The sequence below is a fragment of the Drosophila virilis genome, chromosome X (genome assembly GCF_030788295.1).
Source record: "Drosophila virilis strain 15010-1051.87 chromosome X, Dvir_AGI_RSII-ME, whole genome shotgun sequence".
NCBI lineage: Eukaryota > Metazoa > Arthropoda > Insecta > Diptera > Drosophilidae > Drosophila > Drosophila virilis.
This window is the reverse complement of record NC_091543.1, coordinates 369,692-383,251: the sequence shown is the minus strand read 5'-3', so window position 1 is coordinate 383,251 and position 13,560 is coordinate 369,692. Positions and strand designations below refer to the sequence as shown.

At 40.4% G+C, this 13,560-nt stretch overlaps 1 long non-coding RNA gene across 1 annotated transcript in view; it reads left to right on the top strand.

The window, feature by feature from the left end:
• The window catches only part of LOC116650012 (uncharacterized), a 59,844-nt gene extending 51,029 nt beyond the window's left edge, over nucleotides 1-8,815 (top strand). Inside the window, exon 3 of the long non-coding RNA XR_004303008.2 lies at nucleotides 8,711-8,815. This is a non-coding gene — a long non-coding RNA (uncharacterized lncRNA). The remainder of the gene's footprint in view (nucleotides 1-8,710) is intronic.
• The last annotated feature ends 4,745 nt before the right edge of the window (nucleotides 8,816-13,560 follow it).

Sequence of the window (13,560 nt, the reverse complement as noted above, 5' to 3'; positions counted from 1 at the left end):
AACAACCGAAAAGAAGCTATAAAAATAGTCAAGAAAAATAAAAAATACTAGAAAAGAGCTAAATCTATTGAAAATATCAAACGTTTGCGTCTGACAGCCTTTTGAAGATGGCCAACCTTAAGCTGTGAACTGTCGCTTCAAAAAATAGCCAAAAAAAAATCAACTTTCCAAAAATAGTCATCAAAAATGTCGCGAAAAATCTAAATCTATTGAAGATTTCAAAACTGGCAACCTTTTTTTAAAATGGCCAACATTAGCTAGAAAATAGCTGAATTCGGGCAAACCCAGATGAAAGCTGTGAGCTGTCGCCTTAAAGGAAGCTATCAAAAAGTACAGAAAATCACCTTGCCAAAGAAAACACACACCAAATACTAGAAAAAAAGCTAAATCATTAGAAAATCTTAAATGTCCTTTGGAAAATGGCCAACTTTAGCTACAAACAGCTGAATTCGGGCCAAAGTCAGATCAGTGCTGTGAAATTTCGCTTCAAAAGAAGCTGTGACATAGTCAAAAAAAGCATAAGAATCCTTTGGCAAAAAAAAGTCACAAAAAAGATAAATCAATGAAAAATTTCAAACTCTTGCATCTGAAAACCATTTGAAAGTTTCCAAAGCTAAAAAATAGTAAATCAGTTGCAAACCGTAAACGTTTGCGTCAGACAAATTTTTGAAAATGGCCAACTTTAGCTAGAAAATAGCTGAATTGGCATTACCCAGACCAGACCCAGAGTCCAGGCTCATCGCAAATATTGCACTTTGGTTGTTAAAATGCGTTTTAATGCTTTAATAAAATAAAAAGTTTGCATTAAAGCGGATGATAAAAGCGTTGCAAGGTGGGGGAGGGATGGGCGGCTGTTGGAATCTGAAGATCATGATAAAGGATGTAGAAGGGGGAGGGGCCGCCTTGAACGTCGTCGGCAGAAACAGTTAGCGTAAAAAATACACGTTGCATCAGCTTACAAATATTTTTAGAGCTTTCTTGCCACGCCCATCGCCTCTAAAAGTGGCGTGCCTGCGTTAATGCATAAGGCTTGTTCACCCTGCCCCCTTCTTCCTCCCACTACTTCTGACAATCCTCTTTAACGCTCACCGTTGCAGTTGCTGCCCAAATAGTTTGTTGGCATTTTTATGCTAAAAGTCGACGAATGTGCATTTTAGTAGCATACTTTTTGGGGCACATGAGAAAGGCGTGTGGCAAGAGGCGTGGCAGGCGGAAGTGCAATGAGAATATCATTGTCGCCGGCCCGAAACCGACCACAGCAAACAATTTGTTTATGAATGAATGTTTAATCAGGAAAGTTGCAGCCAAAGAGAGAAGCTCAGCAGACCTGGTCCTGTGTTTGCCTCCGCCTCTGCGTCTGCCTCTGCACACTCCATCCCACCACTCCCACCCCCGTCCAATTGGACAGGTAAACTAGCAAAATTGCATCGCCGAAACAAAAGTACATATTTGCCGTGCGTGGTAACAGCCACAAGGTAGATAAAAAGAAAGAAAACGAAAAAAGAAGCTAGCGTCCTCTAGCTGAGAGTATCCGACTATGAGATACCCCGAGACACTCTGAAATACGTAATGCTACATTGACAAAAACAGATGCATTCTGTATCTGTATTTTTATCTATATCTATATCTATATCTATATCTATATCTATATCTATATCTATATCTATATCATATCTATATCTATATCTATATCTAGTATCTATATCTATATCTATATCTATATCTATATCTATATCTATATCTATATCTATATCTATATTCTATATCTAGATCTATATCTATATCTATACTATATCTATATCTATATCTATATCTATATCTATATCTATATCTATATCTATATCTATATCTATATCTATATCTATATCTATATCTATATCTTTATCTATATATCTATATCTATATCTATATCTATATCTATATCTATATCTATATCTATATCTATATCTATATCTATATCTATCTATATCTATATCTATATCTATATCTATATCTATATCTATATCTATATCTATATCTATATCTATATCTATATCTATATCTATATCTATATCTATATCTATATCTATATCTATATCTATATCTATATCTATATCTATATCTATATCTATATCTATATCTATCTATATCTATATCTATATCTATATCTATATCTATATCTATATCTATATCTATATCTATATCTATATCTATATCTATATCTATATCTATATCTATATCTATATCTATATCTATATCTATATCTATATCTATATCTATATCTATATCTATATCTATATCTATATCTATATCTGTATATGTATCTTCGTCTGTTTCTATGTCTGTATCTATATATTTATCTATATCTGTATATGTTTCTGTATCCGTATCCAAAACTCAAATTTTGGCTCTCACATTCTCTGAGGTCAGACGGACAGACATACGAGCATAGCTAGACCGAATACTTCTGCTGTTGATCCTGCATTTATGCTACCTCCGCAAAACAATGTACCCCTTTCAGCCATTTTTAATTGGCGAAGGGTATGATATGAAAATAAAGTGAAGAAAAAAAGTTAAAATGCGATAATGCAAACATCAAATTAAAAACGTAACACACAGAGGATCTGCGGGAGGGGCTAAAGCCAATAGGTTCACGTTTGTGTATGTGGGAAGGGTCCTTCCCCCCGCATGTCATCATGACAGCTGAGGATGGCTGGCTAATTGAAAGCCTTTGCGTTTTGCAGCCAAAGACAAATATTGCAAATGCACCGCAGCTTTATGCATATTTAAAATCAATTAAGTCAATAAATAATAAGGACGAGCTTAATGCAATTAAATATAGTATAAACGAACTGCGGAAAATGTTTGCAAATGCAGTTGCCGCAAACAAAACCCCACCGCGGGGCAGCCAACCAACCGACCAAGAAAGGTAAAATCCGCGCCGGACTGGGGTACGGACGGCGACACGCTTCGAGGACCCTTCATGGACCCTTCGTGGACTCGTGGACTCTTTAGACTGCAAAACGTTGGCAAGCGTGGGGCATGCAACACATTCAAAACGGCAACAGAAACGGAACTTTGCCGAATCTGTGCAGCCGACGATGAACTGGAAATTGTTGCCGGCCAACGGGGCGTATGCGGGACGATTGCCGCCCCTTGACCAGCTGTGCATGCGGCATGCCGCAAAGCAGTCGCCGGAGCATGCAGCATGCCACAAAAGTCACTCGGCCACAAAATCATGGCATTGTCCACTCGAACGCTGCAAGCCGCGGACCAAAGCAAAGCTCAAAGGCAACAACCAGGCTAACGAGCTGCTAATTCAATTATAGCCGCAAGCTGGCCCATCCCCTGACCCCTCTCCCCCTCGACTGAGGGAGAAAGACTCCCTCTCTGTCCCGCCCCAGTTGTCTATTGTCAGCTGCAAGTCGGCGCATTTAAAGCGCAATAAATCCACAGAAATCGCAGCTCAAAAAATGGTGCAAAACGCAAGAGCTGCAAAGTCAATAAGCGTCGCCTGCAGATTTCTAACAATGTGTGTGTGCAATAAAAAAGGCGAGTTGCCACAAACAGGAATAATAAGAGGCAACTGGAGCAGCAAATGTGGCACAAAAAGTGGCCGCGTGCCACCGTCGCCTGTCGACCTGCAAAACGAATCAAAGTTTGCAATTTCCCTCCACACCCCACCTCGACTGCACAGGCCTGCCCCAAAAAAAATGCAACAAAGATGAAGCAACGCCAAGGACAACAATAACAACACACGGACACACAGAGCTTCATTCATGGCTCAAACTCGGCCCTCTCAGCGCCCAGCCTCCAGTCTTCAGGCGGCCAGCTTTATCCTTGCAATCGCCATGTGTGTGTGAGTGCAAGTGCATGTGTGTGTGTGTATGTATATGTCATTGCCGGGCTCTGCATCTTTTTGCTTTCGTTTTAGAAAACTCGCAGCTCGCACGACATTCAAACAGTCGCCCAAAAAGAAACTGCAACGAAGCAAGGACGAATTTTTTGGCAATTTTTTCGACTCAGACCCAGACATACGGCCCACGTGTCCTTGTGTGCGTGTGTGTGTGTACGTGAGTCTATGCTGCCTTTGGTTTTGCTCTGTTTGCACCTCCTGGTCGACATCATTTTATTATATCCCGAAGCCCACGCAATATGCGCCAAAAGGGTATATGTGCTCATTGCTGTTGCTTGCAAAAAAAAAATGAGGAAAACGGTGTCGATCACATTTAACATATATATTCTTGATCAGCAGCTGAATTGCATAAGTCATATCTATCTAACTCTAGAATTAAAAGAGATTCCAAATTTTAAATGTTGCGCCTCCGAACTTCCGGGCAGTTCGGGTCTACTTCAAATTTTTCATTCTTAATAAAGTCGATAAAAATCGATTTGGATATCGAAATCGATATCCTGCTTTTCAGGCTTTTCTTGGACCTTAGGCATGTTGGATACAATGGAGTTTAAACAGGTCCAACAATTCATTATTTTAATAGTTATATAAATCGAACTATTGCATGTATTGTCTTGAAATTTTCGATACACAGAACAACATTTTTTACTTTTTTACTTTCAATTTTTTAATACCTCTCTTCCTGTTTTCCAACATAGTTATAGAATTCGAATTATTAGGGGTATAATCTTGAGGTTCTATATTCCTAACAGGTCCAACCATTTTCACTATTTGAACAATTAAATGAATCGAATTTGTAGCTGTAAAGCCGTAAAGTTCTATACCTCCAACAGGTCCACAAATTTTCTCCATTTAAATATCTCTCTCCCTGACCCCCAACATACTTATAACAATCGCATTTTAGGAGGTGAAGTTTTGAGGTTTTGGATTTACTTTCACATTTGAAAGACATGGTAATGTCCTGAGAGTTTCGTAAAAATCAAGGAATAAAAACTAAAGTTAGCTAAGAATGCATTTGGTGTAGTATAGATTCGAGGGAAGAAGCTTAGCTGTTCCTGGGCTGGATATTTTCTAGTCGAGCATAGCCAACATGTTGAGTATTCTTCGTTTTATGCGGTTGTTTTTGTTGCTTTGCCCTCGATGCAAACATTTTTCCTTTTCTGATCACGGACTCGAGCCGGGGTTTGAGTACGTCTGTGTGTGCGCGCGTGTGTGTGTGTGTGTTTGTGTGTGTGTGTGTGTGTGTGTGTGCGTGTGTGTGTGTGTGTGTTTGTGTGTGTGTGTGTGTGTGTGTGTTACGGCGATTCTTTGCTACTTTTTGGCCGCATGTGACTCTTTTTGGGGGCGCCACAAAGATGACGCAATTGCAAAATGGCCAAAAGGACTGCAGCAATGGGAGCAAAAGAATCGCATTGAGCCTGCCCCAAACAGGTGGCAGGCTGCATGCGGCTGCATCTGGTAGCATGTGGCAGGCGGCAGCTGTCAGTGGCATGCAAATTACGGCCACTTTGCTTGCATTGCCCCAACAAGCATGTGAACCAACATACGACATTGTTGTTGATTGCTCCTGTTGATTCTTCATGTTGCAGCTTGTTTTTGTTGTTGCCCTATTAGTTGCTTGGCATGATTATTTCGGATTCTGTATTCTCTACTTCGTATTCCGTATTCCGTACGCCGTACCCCATATTTTGTATTCCGTATTCCATTCTCTGTATTTAGTATTCCGTATTTCGTACTACGTAATCCGTTTGCCGTATTTTGTATTCCATAATCTGTACTCCGTATTCCGTACTCCGTGTTTCGTATTCCGTACTCCATACTCCATATTTTGTATTCTGTATTCTATGCTCATTACAATGTTTCTTAATACGCTGTAAAAAGCAATGTGCCCAATAAACTGACATCACGACGCTTCAAATCGGCTCAACAGTTAGCTGATGTTTTTTGCTTTTTGTTGCTCAAGTTGTCATTGTTGTTGTTGTTGTTGTTGTTGTTGTTGTTGTTGTTGTTGTTGTTGTTGTTGTTGTTGTTGCTGTTGCTGCTGCTGCTGTCGCTGGTTTATGCAAGCCGACAACGCGCAGATTATATCAATGTAATAGTAATGTCGACTCAATGTTGCGGATTCGCAGGATTTTTGTATGCCTGGCTCATCGAATGGATTAGCCTTTTGTACACGTACACACACACACACACGCACACATATGCCCGCACACACTCAGAGAATGAGGGATATATTTTCTTTTTAATTTTTGGGAATTTCTTGACTTGGCCAGTTCTTAAATCATGAAACTTCAACCTTCAACTTGAACTCAATTTGACCCTTAATTTATGTCAATTTTGTATTAAAATGAGGAATATTTTAAGCTTGTTTTAGGTGCCCAAATTTAAGTCACAAATTCTTTTGAGCTTGTTGCAAGCATTTTTCGTTTTACTTTTTGAGACTGTTGTCATGTTGAGATTCTGGGAAAGTCGGTTAAAGTCAGGGACGATTAGAAAACAACTAGGTGCACACCTTAAATTCGTTTTGTGAATTATAAGACTCTGGATTCTTCCTGTTTCTCTGAGTGCACACTTATCAGGCAAAGCAACACTCTGATGCGCCTACAAATAGGAACACATCCAGCCAGGCCTTGGACATCCCGGTAGCTTGTCCGGGACTCCAGTATGGCAAAACGTTTCCAATCGCATGCGGCGCATTGTTGAGCTGCCCCTACCACACACGCACACACACATGTGCAGCAGAAGCGTGCGACATGCGATAAGCCTGTGTGGGCAACATGCAACATGCATGCCGCCGTCTCATGAGTTTCCAGAGCTTTTCTCGGAGCTGTTGCCCCAAAAGCCCAGCCCAGTCCCCGGATGGGGCCTGAACAAAGGGCGCCAAAAACGTCGAGAGCCAACGTCGAAAGCAGAGACAAATCCCGGTTTGTAAGCCAATTTGCACTTAGGCTTATCTAATGTCATATCATTTGTATAATGTTGTGTTGGCCTGATACTTGATACACGCTCTTCTATTGGCAGGCATGCCACGCCCCCAGCCTACAGCTTCCCCACTCGCCTTGCTAGTGTGTTCATGTGTGTGTGTGCCTTATCCTCCGGGGTTCATTTCTAAGCTCATTTATGTTTATCACAAATGCGTGCCAAAGTGTGTCGTTATTCTTGCTCTTCTTCTTCTGACTTGGCGCGAACAAAAACATTTCAAATATTCAAAAAAAAGCCGCACACACACGCCCACGCACACACTGGAGTGGGGCAGTGAGGGGCGGGGTGTATGCTCAACTAGTCGGAGCATGTCTTGGCCGTAGAAATTCATCTAACGGCTGTAACAGGTAATTGAACTTGGGTTATATGGCGCACAGAATGGCGTGCAGCTCGGCTAACGGAAATGGAATTGAATGAGGTGCGCGCGCGCCAGATGTTACCTCTGCTTGCCCTGCCCTCCCCCTTCCCTTCCCTGCCAGGCCAACATAGATAGCAAATGCGTGCGAACTACATAATGTGGACATAAAAAGGATTTGCCAAACGCCAACAACACGTGTGTCCCAAGGCATGGCAAGGGAAGGGAACTGGGGGGAACTGCGGCGCGTACTCAATTTCGAGTAACATTTTCCAGACGTATGAAAGTTGCAAATTGTATGCCATAGTTTCACACACACACACGCACACGCACACACAAAGAATAAACACGGACTGTATTGTGTTACTTCGAGCTGTGGGTATGTAGGGAGGGGCGTATATGCGTATGAGTACACAGAAAAAAATAGTTGGAATAAATTGTGTTAATTTTTGTGAAAAGTCTGCCTAAGTATGAATTCATTTTTTGGCAAAAATCTGCTTGAATCTGAAGTACAAGTAATATGAAAAGTGTTTAATATCTTGTATATAATTAAACAAAAAACTTCTAAATTCTGACCAACAAAAACAAAAAAAAAAAAACAAGAAGAAAATAGTCATATCCTTAATTTTATTAATTTGCCTTTAAAATTTTTGTCTTTGCCTTTAATCTTGCCTCTAAAAAAAAGTCACAAAATAATAAGCAAACACATTTACCTTTAGAAGGTATTTTGTGCTTCAAGTTCTAGTTAGGTTATTTCGTATATTTTTTTTTTCAGTGTACGCGTATGCGTAATGCCAACTGTTGAATAATTCATGGCCAACTGGAGATTTGTGCAGATGCTGCATGCAGTATCCAAATCGAGATCCAGATCCAGGTCCAGATCCAGCTCGGATGGCTGCTAAGCGCGTTTGATACCGATTTGTGGCACACATAACTGTAAATCGCGTATGTGAACAACAAATGTGGCATATCCAAATGTGAGTGGCATTCACTGTGAACGACTGTGAATGCCAATGCATATTTGAATAGATGGTGCTTCAGGCTCCAGGCCGTGTGCCCATTGCCAGCTAAATTGGAGCATATCTTGGCATGTTGTCATTACTTTAAGAATACATACAACTAGCAAATATTGCCCGGCATTGCTTGGCACAGGTGTTCCATTATATTTCCCTTTAATCAGTTGAAATACAGCGGAAAGTCAACTAATACCCCTTATATTTTATTCCATAGAATTCCTAAAATTAATATTAATTATTGGCATCAACTTGATTTGAACTTGTTGTTTCGAGTTTCATGAGTCTGAAAAAGAAAATCTGGCATCAGTTGCCCAAACTACGTCCATCGAAGGACTTCAGAAATTTAGAATTTAAGAAATTAGAATATTTGGGCTGCATCTTCACTGCTTTAAATTACATATTTTTTTGTTACATTTCAATATACCTACTTCTTAGTATTATTTTCTATTTTTTCACTACTTTTAGCTTTGGAATAACTTAATGCATATGAAAGAGTCGTACTCCAGTTTCAACTACACTCTTTAGCTGTCTAAAAAGCTGCACTGTCTCAAAAACGTTTTTACCAAGGTACGTTTTTTTTTGTATTTTTTATTTTGTTTTTTTTTCATCGTTCATCATTTTCATTATTTCGTACAATCATAATTTATACCTTAACAACACATAGAAGGGAAATTTTATTTAGAGTCGAACCCCATAACGCAGTATTTTAGATGTCTACTGACGTCCAATCGTCTTGCCGTTTAAGTCGCCTTCAAGGTCGGGCAGGGTGTATTGTGCCTTCCAATCTTTTCTTCTTTTAGGTCTTTATGCAGTGTACGTACCAGGGACAGTTGGTTGTCTGGCGTAGTTCCCGATTCTGCAATACTTGTACACGTTTATAATTGGATTTGGGTGCAATTCCCCAAATCTGCACTCCATAAAGCCATATCGGCAAAATACAGTGCACATATACAGCTCTTTTGCATTTCAGCTGCAAGGTGCTCCTTTTATTGTTGAGCCACTGCAGTTGTTGCAGTCTGTGACGACATTTTTATACCTTGAACCCATTAAAAATGGGAAAAAGGGTATATAGTATTTGTGCGAAATTCAAATGTATGTAACAGGCAGAAGGAAGCATCTCCGACCCCATAAAGTATATATATTCTTGATCAGCATCAATAACCGAGTCGATCTAGCCATGTCCGTCTGTCTGTCCATCTGACCATCTGTCCGTCCGTCCGTCCGTCCGTCCGTCCGTATGTATGAACGCAAGGATCTCAGATCCTATAAGAGCTAGAGACTTGAAATTTTAGATGTAGGTGCTCGTAGTGCCTGCTCAGATCGAGCTTGTTTCCGATAACTCACCCCGTTTCCAAGCAATCGATAAAAATCGATATCAATATCCTGTTTTTGGGCAATTTTGGTAAATAACAAGAGCTAGAGTCACCAAACTTGACATATAGCTTCTAAAATAGAATAAATATATGCATTTGATGTTGGAAGAAGAGGGTTCAGGGTATCCCCTAGTCGGCAGCTCCCGATTAGAACCTCTTACTTGTTTTAACGTAACTTTGAGGTGCGCCCCAAAGGTAAAACGCTTGTCCAAGATACTCAATTTGTGGCGGCTGATCCAGGGTGACTCCCCCAAGTTTGATTGGAGGGGTATGCATCCATATTTTGAGGTTTAAACATGAATTTGTTGTTTTGAGCGGGTTATCCTTTAAATTTCACCGCTTGCATTGCCGTATAATGGCAGTAGTCCGATTGGCAATAGTCCCCATTATTTAAACAGGGAGGGTAAAAGACTTATTGGCCTCAACGTATCAACGTAGCATTACAAGGCCTACCGATACACGGATCTTTTTTTGTCGGCAATAGTTGTATAGCGACAGTTATTTCTTCAATCCTTATAGGCTCAATAGGCAGGGACATCTGCAGAGTCTGATGGGCCTCCCTAGTCGAGCCTTAAGATGATATCCGAAAGCAATAGCCTGTTCCCTTTCGTTTTTGGCAAGTTCGCCACCAGGACATCGAACAGGTAACTGTCTAAAGGGTTGCCGCTTGAGAGCTTTTATGCATGTCTTTCAATGCCAATGCTCTGGACAATGCCATAACAAATGGGATGTGACTTGGGATTGGGTGAAGTTGTGGCAGTAGAAGCTCTATATATATATTTTCAGTTAGAAAATCTACTGCGTTCTAAATGTCCACTACAGAATACAAAGTCGGATTTAATTTAATTGAATTTAAGATGTTGTTTGAAAGCCATGATGTCAGTACGGATGGTGATTAATCGAGGGCTTGGCCTGGAATTAAGAGCATCTGTTTGCAAATTAACAACAAGGGCTATATGGCCAGAGTCTAAGCCCCAACTTTGGCAGATATTTCCTTGAGAATCCGGTATCCCATCGTATAGTGCGAAATCAAAACAAGTAGCTGTGTGACTGGAAACATATGGGTATCTAGTTAGAGATCCTGTTCCAAGAATATTAGCTCCTCTGTCTGTAATGGCTTCGGCTAGTTCTCGACCCCTGGGTGAATTGTAGGTATCTCCCCACAGGTAATGTCGCGCATTCCAGTCTCCAGCAATCAGATACCTTTGGCCGCAAGAAGCGAGTATGTCACTGAAGTGCCTTTCTTTAATTATATTTCTTGGTGGGCAGTATATGGCGCTATATTCCATGTCTCCCAAAGCTGTGGCAACTTTTGTTGAAGACATTTGTTTAGTTCTTGTATCGATTGTTCTTTGTGGAAAATGGCGGAGAGAACTCCTCACGAATACCGCCGCTCCTTCGACACCGTGATTGTGAAGCGATGACTTGTGAGCTGGATAGAAGGTATATCTGTGAATTTTGACTGTGTCCCCTCGGTTTAGTCTAATCTCACTTAGAAGGAGAATGTCGACAATGTTGTTGTGTGCGAAGAGATCTTTTCTAAGATCTTTGCTCAAATTCATGTGAGGCGGTATCTCTACTTGGTAGAAAAGCGTGTCAAAGATTTGGCGGGTGACGTTTCGCGCTTAAATTAATTTCCAAGGATCCTTAAGAAGAATCATTTGAGACCTGTTTTACATTTTTCGGTAAAAAGTATAATTCAAAGATTTTTTGGTGATGTTCTAATTTTTTTCCGATTTGCTTGAAAACTATTTTAAAGCTCTACATAAAAACGTAAAAAACGTTTATACGTGCCATGGGCAAGGCCGTGATATTCCCACTAGTTATTTATATTTGAAATGTGTATTAGGTTTTTTTTTTTTTGTATTTTAAATTAGTTAACAACAGTTTATTGAATATTGGGAGCTATAACTAATAAAAAATAGTAACTCAGCAATTGCTGTTTCTCAGCCGAGTATTCAGTTGGTTGCTATATTCGCAAGATTTAACTGTTAGGACCTACCTATACTTATCAGGAATATAAGATAATCAGTCAAATAAGTTTAAATATCCATTTATGGCCAAAATTGTCCTTGCCCAGACGCTGTTGACTTGGTATGTTTCTCAGGATAGCTTTCTGCTGAACTTGTGTCTGCCTTTTTCAGAAGATTTACCCCATTAAGGATGTCGGTATGATAGTGTTCTTGTTTATGAAATATACTGCGAATAGAAATAAAAATAGAGAGTGATGTCGGACTCAGTAGATAACGTCTGAGCAAGGTAAGGTCGCAGGTTTAAATCCAGCGGCAGTGTTAATATGTTATTATTCACAAGGAAAAACAATATTTATATTCCGCAAATATATATAGAAATATAAATTTATGTCTGACTGAGTAGAGAAGCGTGAGGTCGCTGGTTCAAACCTTGTAAATAAATTATAAGGCAATTCAGAACTTATGCCCTTGTTCCCTGGTATATGGAGCATTTTTTGTGCTTGGTGCACATTCAGTCGAAGATCGCGATTCGTTTTGTTGCCCGACCCACTGCATCGGACTTTTGGCATTTCCATGCATTTCTTTTGCACTCCACGCTCACATTGCCAAACAGCATGGCGTGTGGGATTGGTAAGGGAGATGGGTAGGGCCTAGGGGTGCATGGTGCACCCTCTCGTCCGCTTTTGCTGCTGTTTTTGTGCGTTTTGTGCATTGTTGGCCTCGCTGTGCGCCTGGTACTCGCATCTCTACAGCAAGTGTGAGTGTATGTGTGTGTCTGTGTGTGTGTGTGTCTGTGTGTGTGTGTATGTGTGTGTGTGTGTGTGTGTGCATGCTGGGGTTGAGTTATGGCTGCGAAGGGGGGCTGGGGCTTATCCGACTGTGGAGAACGCGTTGCTTTGGCTTGGTCTTGTTGTCGACAGGGCTTCTTTCTTTTGTACTGCAGCAGCTGCAGCCCATCCTTACTCCCGTGGCCATGGCCATGAGGTCAACAGGTGGCGCCAAGCTTGTGGACGGCACGCGCCGTTTCACACGGTTCACCCACACAAAAACACGGCTCACATCCGCCCCGTCTCCCCTCCCCTGTCGCCTGTTCTCGTCCACGGGCAGCACAGTGTGAAGGACGTTCAGTTTTCTTTCGTTTTTTGGCGCAACTTTTTGTGTGTGTGTGTGGGTGTTGACTGCTTTGGTCTGATTCTTTTTGGAAAAGCCGCACGTTTTCCTCTTTGCTTTCTTTGCTGGCAGCACTCCGGGCCCGGGACCGGGCCCTTTTTGGGTACCATCCCAATGCCCAATCGTCAGTCGGTTCACGCAAGGTTGCAATATGACATATATTTTTTTGTTTGACTTTCGATTCGTGTCCAACTTTGTTCGGTTTGAGTGTTTAGCCTGTACTTGGCATTTCTTTTTTTTTTTTGTTCAATACAAGCGCAAAAAGTCAAAAGAAATGCGATTTACTTCAAAAATATTTTGATTCATTTTGAATGAATTCAATAAATAAATTTTCATAATATTTAACATACAAATGTTGTTGCATCAATAACTAAAATAAAATAAAATAAAATGAACCAATCTAAACGTTTATTCAAGAATCAAAGCACAGATTTATGATATATTTTTTTATAATACCTTCCGGTCATCAGAGAATATCCAAGTAAAAAATGTTTTTTTCTGGCTATGAATCTTTATTTACAACTTGTCGCTAGTGGAAGTAGCTATAATCTCAGAAATTCTATTGACATAGATTTATACTCAAATAATTTATTATAAATAACTTCTTATTGGCTTTGCTAAGAGTGTGTGAGTGGGAAGTTTTTCTGGGAAATGGTCTTTCAGACTTCCGATGATGAAGAGAGTTTCGCCAGTTCTGTAAAAATCATACCCGATCCTTATGTCTCATTCCAGATCCTTTATTATAAAACAGTTTCGAGCCAGTTTCCAACAAAAAGTCTCTTGATATAATTTAAGCATT